At 47.3% G+C, this 9,566-nt stretch overlaps 1 long non-coding RNA gene across 2 annotated transcripts in view; it reads right to left on the reverse strand.

Moving 5' to 3' along the window:
• The window catches only part of LOC120498787, a 180,091-nt gene that overhangs the window by 52,888 nt on the left and 117,637 nt on the right, over positions 1-9,566 (reverse strand). Inside the window, exons 4-5 of one of the 2 annotated variants that reach the window (XR_005626742.1) lie at positions 8,615-8,717; positions 8,423-8,529 (exon numbers count right to left, since the gene is read on the reverse strand). This is a non-coding gene — a long non-coding RNA (uncharacterized LOC120498787). The remainder of the gene's footprint in view (positions 1-8,422; positions 8,530-8,614; positions 8,718-9,566) is intronic. The other variant, XR_005626743.1, reaches the window with a different exon arrangement.

The following is a 9,566-nucleotide window of genomic DNA, read 5'->3' on the forward strand; positions in this document are numbered from 1 at the left end:
CTGGGCTACACCAGAGCCTGTGGGCCACCAGGACTGTCTCCTGTCACCTCCATCTGCTCTCACCTCACCCCATGGAAGAACTCGCTGAACAGTAGCATCAAGTTCATAACCTCTTTCCTACCATTTCACACTGAATTGGTTTTTATTTTAACAGAAGGTGGTAGTGAAGAACCAGAAAGGTTTCAGCAGCCTCCTAAGTATGAGGCCAAGAGAAAAGGCAAGAAGGCACCCTAGCCAGAATTGCACACTCTAATAAGTCATCAAAACCAGGAAACTTTGCCATTGGACAAAGAGAGACTGGAGTAAAACATGGCAAATGCCTGAAATCAAGGCACATAAATGGCAAATACTGAATGTGGAGCAAATAATTAGTATGTGCTAGACTAAATAAATGCAGCAAGACAAGGACAGGGCAGAGGGCTGGGACACACAGAGAAGTTTTCCAAATAGGACTTACTAAACCTCCCAGGTGCCTTCATTCACCAGCACAAGTGTCTCCCTCTGTGCCCCAAAGCACAGCCAGTTGCCTTCTGTACCCTATACTGTCTTTCGCTTTTAGTTGTATTCTTCCTAGGCTTTGGCACCATCAACTGCCACTCCGTTTGACGGCCTTGCCCAACAATAGCCCTGACACGAATGTGCTAATTGTACAGTGTGAGTGTGTGTGTGTGTTTAAAAACATGAAACTCAAACAATGGTTTGCTGCTGAACCAGCGCTGCATCCAGCAGCCTTTCCCCACGGGCAGCACAAACCCACTTTGACATGAGAGCAATGCCCAGCCAGGCACACTGCAGCCACCCAAACAGCAGCAGACACACTGTTCTCCAGAGCGGACTGGAAGGCTCTTACAGACCCATCTCCTTGCTAAGGAGGTGCCACAGGAGCACCTGGGGGGAGCCTGGGGCACACTTGGCATCTGCTCCCAGTTTGAGCAACATCCGTAATGACAAAGAATGGTTGCCATTGTGAATGTCCATCACCCAAGCTCCAGTCATCTCCCTGCAGGCCGGGCGAGGGCTTCTGGCACCAGGAAGTGAGCCGGGCTCCCTAAAACAAGGTGGCTCGCTCAGGGAGGGTTATTGCCAATGTTATTGCCATCCACGTATAAATATGTACATGGACCATCATTTTCTTGTAACAAACGGTGAAAGCCACTGCGGTGACAGTGAGGCAGCGCAGGAGCAAGGTGACTTTATCACCTACCCATGACTATGTTTCCCAAGCAGCCTCCTCACCAATCCGGAGCCCTCCATGATCATTAGTTCCTGCACATGGCAGCAATGAAATTGTCCCTTAAAGTAAATCATTCACGGATTTTTATAATCCGAAATAAAATTTTCTAATATTTTTTTCCTAAGTTTTCCAGGTTTAAGGTTTTAATCTTTTATTATTTATTGTGCAGCAGTTGTGAAGGGCATGATGAGCAGCCCAGCGTAAATAGTCATCGGTGGAGGGTCGGTGCCTGACAATGCTGCATTGAATAAATTAGTTTCTTTTCTTTTTCTTATTACTCCACATTCTCTCTGAGGGGGTTTGAATATAGCCAGAAAAATGAAAGAGTAAAACAAAACAAACTAAATCTGCACTTTGGCTTCTGGGTGTTTTCCTGCCTGGTGGCTGAGGCTGCTGATAAATATTCCCTGGAAATGGTACTGAAGGAGGAAATGGCATATAGATATATTTTCCTTTCTTCCTTCACACTCAGAGCATCAAATTCAAAAGACGACAATTTTCTGCTGCTTGAGATGCAGAGTGTTCCTCTATTTCTGCACTCTCCAGGATTTATTGCTCTTTTAAACTACTGCAAACACAATTTAACCTTTGCTACCTTTACCTGTGGTCATTTCCTTTGGCCCACCAGAGCCTGAATTAATGCTAATCACAGCAAAGCACTGGACCTTCTCCTAACTGTAGGCTTAAAAAACAATCCTCTTTGCACAGAAATAGACATAAAATATCTCATTAGACCAATAGCACTACCAGGCATATTCCAGCCTAAAGTATAAAGAAATTTATGCTATGTATCATTTCTTTCTACCTAAATTCTCTGACTCCTGAAACTCTGAGGTAGCACATCCTGGTGAGCCTGCAGGACCCACTTCTCTGTGGCACAACAATGCTGTGAATAGAGGACTCTCCAAACTGCACACTACAGGTGACACAATAATGCCAGGAACTGGAGACTCTCCAAACTGCACACTACAGGTGACAAAATAATGTCGTGCCTTGTTGGCACTGTAATGCTGCCACTTGTTTTCTCTTGGAAACAACTTCCCCTTTAATTTCCCTCTGCATTCAAACCGTACAATAACACCAGGAACCATTTCCCTGTACAAGAATCCTACAGTATTTCAATTAAAATCTCTCATCTTTAGACCATTTTTTTCCTGGACACCCCTCCAGTTCCACTCACAGCCAAGGCGCGAAACCCAATTAGTTATTAATTGAGGCACGTTAAAATTCATTAACTCTGCTTGTGAAGCTGAAGCTATAATTAACTGTCTGCCCAGGCTTTTGTTCTTTCGTCTCCAGGTAGAAGGTCCCAGAGTTAATAGGATAAGGCAGCATCCCACCTCCTCTCTGTGGCAGACAACCCAGCTCTGGTGCAGTGGGAATGTCCCACACTAACGCCATCCTTGCAGCTGCTGCCTATCCTGTGCCTCAGGTCAACCAGGGCACCTTTGGAAAGAGTGGGAGCATTAAAAAGCCTTGTGGAAATATTTTGCAAAAGGCTTGCCACCCTGCTGCAGGATGGCCCCAGCACTTTAATATCTGAGAGCTGCTAAAAACACAGCTCAAGGCAAATCCCGTGGAGCTTTCAGGCGTGGAGCAGCACCAAGCCAGCCTTTACTGTAACACAAGCATGGGAATTCACTCCCACATCAGGTGTCTGTGGCAGCCTCAGCTCCGGCAGCCACACACGCTGCTGTACCTCCACTGGCTCGTGAGGAACACAGCCAAATCTAACCAAAACTAGCTCTTCCCAACTGGAGCTGCTTTGGGGGGTATTTCACAGACAGAGCAGTGGAAGTGACTTTCTGCTTCTGGTATGAACCATCCTTGGCAGAAGGGGAATAATTTGCACTTAACCTGGGACATGGTGGATTCTGTGCCCGTAAGCACCATCAGTAAAGTGAATAGGGAGAAATGGTGTAAACCAGAAGGAAAGAGAAATGTCTTGTCCTGGATGTTTTTCCACCTCATGAAGGCAGGGCCATCGGGAGCCAGGGCAGGTCAGAGCAGAGGTGACGGAGCCAGGACTGTTTCCACTTCTTTTGCCCCACACACACATTCCCTGTTCCTGCAATGTGCCAGCCTACACATAGGAGCTGGCACCAAGCAAGCTGGCTGGTGCCAGGAAACAAGTCTGGTGCAGATTATTTCCCAGCTGGAGCAGCAAGGGAGCCACAGAGACTCTGGGAGTTGCAATATGGTTGCTCACCGCACTCTCACTGTCCCATGAGTGCACTGGTACAGCCCCTCAACCAGCAGCCACACAGCCTCTCTCCTCAGCTCCAGCCAGGTTCTGAGGGCAATATGAGGATCCGGAAAAACTGCATGAGTTCCACCTGCCAACTAGGAGACATTTGGGGAAGGATCGTTTTCTGTTCCCACAGCCAGAGGCAGCAGCGGCAAGGGAAAATGAAACTGGAGATCAGAGAACAGGCAGAACAGTCCAATTTCTGCAGTGCCTGTGTGGGCACTGCAATTTGTCAGACAATTCCACCTCAGAGCACATAAACACAGAGTGTCTATCCCCAGCGACAGCCTTCAGAGGGGTTTCTTGCACCCAAACTGCGACAGCCCAGCAGTCCCAGAGCTCTGTTCAGACCCACTCAATCCATCCATCTGGCAGAGCCCCTGGGGGTTCCCAACTCATCCTGCCAACTGACTCACAGCAGCACCAATCGATTCATGTCCCTGTGTGAGAACGCAGGGAAGCAAACATGGCCTCTGTGAAAGCCAGGAAAAAAATGGCAGTGACCTCGCCCAATTTCTCACATGGCTCCATATCCATCACACCCATCCCATCCTCATAAGCTGCACAAGGAGCTCTAATGCCAGTATTGATGATGCTGTCAAGCCTTCACAAAAGGTGCCTGTCAGCCCCGTCTAAGGCAGAGATACGAGCAGCTCAGGCCATCAATAGCTGCAGAAGTCTCACAGAGAAACCTCTACCCAGTGCAAGAACAGACTGGCAACAGCTTCTTCCTCCCTTTCCCTAATCTTGTGAGGATAAATGCCCACAAGAGTCAATCACCTCCCACTCTGCCACAAACACACTTATTTTCACAACAGAAATCAAAACCATTAAAGGCCTCTTTCTGTCCAGGAGCACCTGGGGCTGGGACCTTGCCACTCTCCCTTGAGCAGCAGCTGAACAGGACAAAAAGGGTGGTGACAATCCACCTGCACTTCCACCTTTCAGGCTGGGAATACCACCATGGAGTCTCACCTTCTATCACTTGGCCTCCTCATCTGGGTCTGTGAGCTACCAGGCCCCTACCCAGCAGCCTGGCTCTGCCCAAAAGCCAGGTGGCTTCAATACTTCATCAAAATATTTAAGACCAACATTTGTTTTGCCAGGAGCAATGAATAATCTGAACAGCACCTACCTCAAATCATGACTATTTTACTTAGATCAGAGGCAGAGAACCACCCTCTGATCCCATGCCAAAACTGAAGGAAAATAAAATGCCTTTGGAGCTCCTGAGAGGGAATAGGTACAAAGGCACAGGGAATGAATGGCTGTGTTCATCAACAAAACACAGAGTCAACACAGCCCCAGGTCCCCAAACTGCACCGCCCAAAGAGCCCTGTATCTCCTGTGCCCTCCAGGGCTTGGAATGCTGCTTCTAGGAGAAACAAGTTTCCTGGTTTGCCTCTTTCCAAAAGCAGTGACCCAAAACCTCTATCATCAATAACAATAATTAAAAGGTGCTGTAAGAGGGAGTCTGTGGTCGGTTGCCACTACAAGAAACAGTCTCATTAGTTTAGTACGGATTTTTAACTTCTCTGTCAGGACATGGTTGCGTGAGGACATGGCTGTTGAAGGCCATTGAGGACTCACGGGATACTCTATGCTTTAGGCTCCCTCAGGACTGTCAGGAAGAAGGGAGGCGAGGAAGAGCTGGTGGCTGCTGTGTAAGTTTTGCCCATGCAGCCAGAGAAGGTATCAGTTTGTCAGTCCTTCAGACAAGAAAAAACATCCTTTCTCTGACCTTTCTCACCAACATACACTTAAAACAGCTTTTCTTAGCTGGGACACAGCAAAGACCCAACAGCCCTAAGCTACTCGATAACTCAGGATGGGCACTGGGGAGAAGTTCCTGTGTCAGACAGCGCCCACAAAGTGGAACTAACCAGTAATCACAGACAGACAGTACCCAGCAGCCTCTCCAATGGAACAAAGACAGGGAGATAGGAACACAGCTCCAACAGCCAGCTTGGGAATGCTCCCAGAGCCAGTTCCTAAAATCACACACAACTGGGAATGCAGATTTGTAATTTAAGTCTACTTTAAAATAAACAGAAAAGCCCTGTCATAGTTTTTATTATACATGTTATGCAACTATTGGATCTACCTCATTTCCCTGACTGCCCCGTCCTGGCAGTCCTAGAGCTCCCAAGGATGTCTCCGCAGAGGAGCACAAGGAGTGAGGAAGAAAAAGCCCTTGGGAAGCACCATGGGAAGGAAACTTCCCAGAAGATGGGGCTGTGGGCTTCCCACCCTCTTCACAAGGACCATGAGCTGAGACCAGCAACCACTTAATGTTTTCCAGCTAGAGAATAGCTGGAGCATGCGGCGGGTGCTTGGAATGACAAGCGAGGCCAAGGCCTGCAAACACAAGATGTGGGCCACCAGGTGGAGGCTTTCTAGATCACCTCTAACCTTCTGCAGTCCCTGAAAAAAGCAGCTTCAGGAATCAATATACTAGTATTTTTGCCTCAGAAAAATACTTGCATCCAAGACACTTCTCATCAAACTGTTCTTATTTATCATGACATTTTGGGATGTTTTGCGGTGTGTGTACCCCAAAGAAGGTGGCTATGCTTTTTATTTCACATCTGGCAATTGTCTCTGCTCTCCTTTACCAGCAGCTTTGTGCTATGTTAGATTTTCTCCTAATTACAGTCAGAAGAACAGGTTCAGATCTCTGAACAGAAACCATCCAGAGTGAGGTAGCAGGACTAAATCCACTCTGCACAGTAAAAGCAAATTAATCTAGGCTGATAAAGTGAGAGCCTTTAGTTGCCAGGAATCCTCTAAAGGCTGCAGAGATTTATTCCTGCACTGCATTTCAAGAACACAGCCAGCCTGGGTCCCCCCCAGCCCAACCTTGCTCGCCCCAGCTCAGCTCAGCTCAGCCCAGCCCAGCCCAACCTCATGGCACACAGGTCCAGATTAGGCTTCTCAGCTAAATGTACATAAAGGGTTTTCTACTTACTGCTAACACTGTACATGCAAATAATAATAAGTAATCTTTAATTAAGGCAACCTCTGATGCATGAATTCCTATGTCACCAAAGTAAGACCTGGAGGGCCACCAATCTTGCAAACAAGTGCAGATCCCCAGCCAAGCAACAGAGGAAAGAGTCCAGTGTTCTACTGCCTGCAGTGTTCTCTTCCAGCTTGTTTTTATTGTACAGTTCTTCTCATACCCAAAGATTTTGCTCACATTCAGAATTGCTCCAGCCACACCTCCTGTGCCCATGCTTGCCACCAGGCACAGCACCAGGCACCCACAGGCTGTACTGGGGTGAGCCAAGGCAGAGCTTGGGGGGCAGCAGCCCCTCCTTGCAGACCCAGCAGATATGTGGAGCCTGGCATTGCCAGGGGATCTGGCAGTGACCAGCACTGCCAAGTGGACACCTGTAGTTCCAGGACCAGGGGAAAAAAATCATGTTTTATGACTAGGATCTAAAGCAAATTTTATTGGGAGCTTTTATGTTGGTAGCTTTGAGTAGTTTTTATAGAGAGGAGTTCTGAAAACTGCCATAAAATTTTGCCTTGGGGGTTATGATTACATTTGTATCTCTCCCAAACTTAGATAAATAAAGACGACAGTTTTTACTGTAGAAGCTTAAAAGGTTAGAGTGGTATTTGGTCTGTGATGAACCTTTTATAGAGATGATGTTGTAAGAATTTATTCTTAAATATCAATAAAAAAATACAGCTTAACACTTCTTGATAAAGCTATGGTGATTAGAAGAGCTGTCAAAGAGGTGGCAGCACTGCTGGTGGCTTCCTTCCTGCTCAAATCATGCTTCAGTACATTTTAGGTTGCTGGAAACTATTAACTAATTTGCATTCTGTCAGAGGAAAAGTGTACTTTCTAAGGACAATGCTTTGTGGTGTCTCAGTATTTGAGATCAGATTCACCTCACAGCTGACTTTGGGGTTAAGCTGATACACTCCCCTCTAGGAGGGACCTTACTCAGTTCTGTCTCTTTACACTCTTTGCAAAAGGTAAGTAAGACAGGATACCTGATTTAGGCAGTGGAGCAGGTGCCACAGCCCTGCCCTGAGCTCAGCACATTCAGCTCCCAACAGCCCGTGCTCAGGCTGTGCTCCTGCCCCACAGCTGCCCAGCACTGGGGTACCTCCAGCCTTACCTGCACAACTCCCCTGTGTGATTCAGCATCTCAGTAACAGCAGCAGGCTTTTCCCAAGAGGCATTTCCCAAAGTCTCCTCTCCCAGACACCACACCCATGCGGACTATCAGAAGGACTGTCACAAGCCTACAGGGTGTGGGGTCCAAACCCCTCATGTCACAAAGAGGTCCCAGTTCCAGGAACACTGTACACTGGTTGAAACAGGCACTGCAGCTGCTCTCAGGGGAGTGAGGCACACACAGCATTAACATGCTGATTTTCAAACACACAACAGCTTGTATTAAAGTGAACACTTGAACAGTGGAAACAAGGGCTGCTGAACTTGCTCTCCCCTCCATCAAGCATAACCATAATTGGGATTTCAAAATTCAACAAAAAGTAGTGATAATCTTATTTGTTTCAGAGAGGATGACTAATTAGTGAGGAGAACTCCCTCAGAGCCTTCAGCAGAGCAGCTCTTGGCTGAGCGCAGCATGGGCACAGGCACCTCCCCACCCAGCCTGGCACCCCCCCAATGTGCTTCACAAGGCAGATTAAACCCCACTCAAAGCCTCTATCAAATCAGGTGGTCTTGAACACACATCTGAATGAAATCTTTGCCCAAAAATATGTTAACTGAAACAAACTGGACACCATCAGGAAGAAATCACACACATTGTGACAAGTGCTCACAGTGAACCAGTGCTCGGCATAACTGGCAATAGACACAAAGTAAAATGGAAATCAGCATCCAAAAGGAGACAACAAAGGCACGCGCGCAGAAAAAAAGCTGCTTTACTTATTTTTAAATCCCTCCCTCTTACCTTAAATTCTTCAATCCAACGCTGCTCACACAGGATCGCTGTCCTGCTCCAGCCATCAGAAGAAAGGTGGATGTCCTTGAACTCACTTGGGATCACAGTGTTTGCATCTGTTTCAGTCAGTGTGTGTGTGTTTCAGCGGAAATCTCTCTTTCAATGTGTTTAATGTGTAAATAAGACTGGAACATCTCCTACCTTAGCCTTCACCTCCTGCTGTGCTTCACGGTTGTCACCTGTCAGGTCCGCTGTGGCTGTGCTGGGTCACCAGAGATCCAGAGGAAAGCTGGGCCACAAGGCACTGCAATGCCAGCAAATGGATAGTGCAGAGTTAGCCAAGTCACAGGAAAATGCTCAAACATTTCATGATGAAAAATCTTTCATTCAACAGGTGCCTGAGCCCCAAAGACACATGCTAAACATGTGCTGAAGCACCTTGGTCAAACAATAAAGATTCCCCAATTCACTTGTATCCACAGAGAACAAGTACCCTGGAAATGCACAGCCACCTGCAAAGCCAGTCACTTCCCAGCAACTAGAGGCTCACCAGCCCCACACAGAGTGAACGGTGAAAACCAAATGTTTGCATCTCAAAGCTCAGAAACTAATGAAAAATGTTTGCACCCATTATTACCTGGGAACTTAAAGATACATGTTTTTATTAGAAACCCCACACGTCTTCAGTGTTTCTGGGGAAAGTAAAGAAGCTTAAAGCATAATGTAATTTATTTGTTATGAATTACCTCTTTAGGTCTTGTCCTGCTAAAGTGATTAATACTTCATTGTGTCCATGTAAGGCTTAAAGATGTCACTGACAATGGCACAGAGTTTCATCCCAAGCCAAAATATAAGAAATTAAGGGATGTCTTGGTGTTGCTTTAAAGCAGAGCTGGCTGGCAGGACTTGAGCCTGTCCCCGGCTGAGGACTGCTCAGCTCTGCAGGCTGTGTAGTTGCTCAAAGTGCTGCCTGGCCCTTGACACCCTCCCCCAGACTCCCATCTTCCTGCAGGCTGATCATCAGCTATTCCAGTAACTCCTGCAGGCACTCCAGGAGCACATTTCACATCCCCTGCCTGGCTCCGAGGACTGCAGCAGGTGGATATTGCCCACGGGTGAACAGGGTTTCAGAGGCAGCGGAACGTCGCCAGCA

The sequence above is a fragment of the Passer montanus genome, unplaced genomic scaffold (genome assembly GCF_014805655.1).
Source record: "Passer montanus isolate IOZ18808 unplaced genomic scaffold, ASM1480565v1 scaffold150, whole genome shotgun sequence".
NCBI classification, from domain to species: Eukaryota; Metazoa; Chordata; class Aves; order Passeriformes; family Passeridae; genus Passer; species Passer montanus.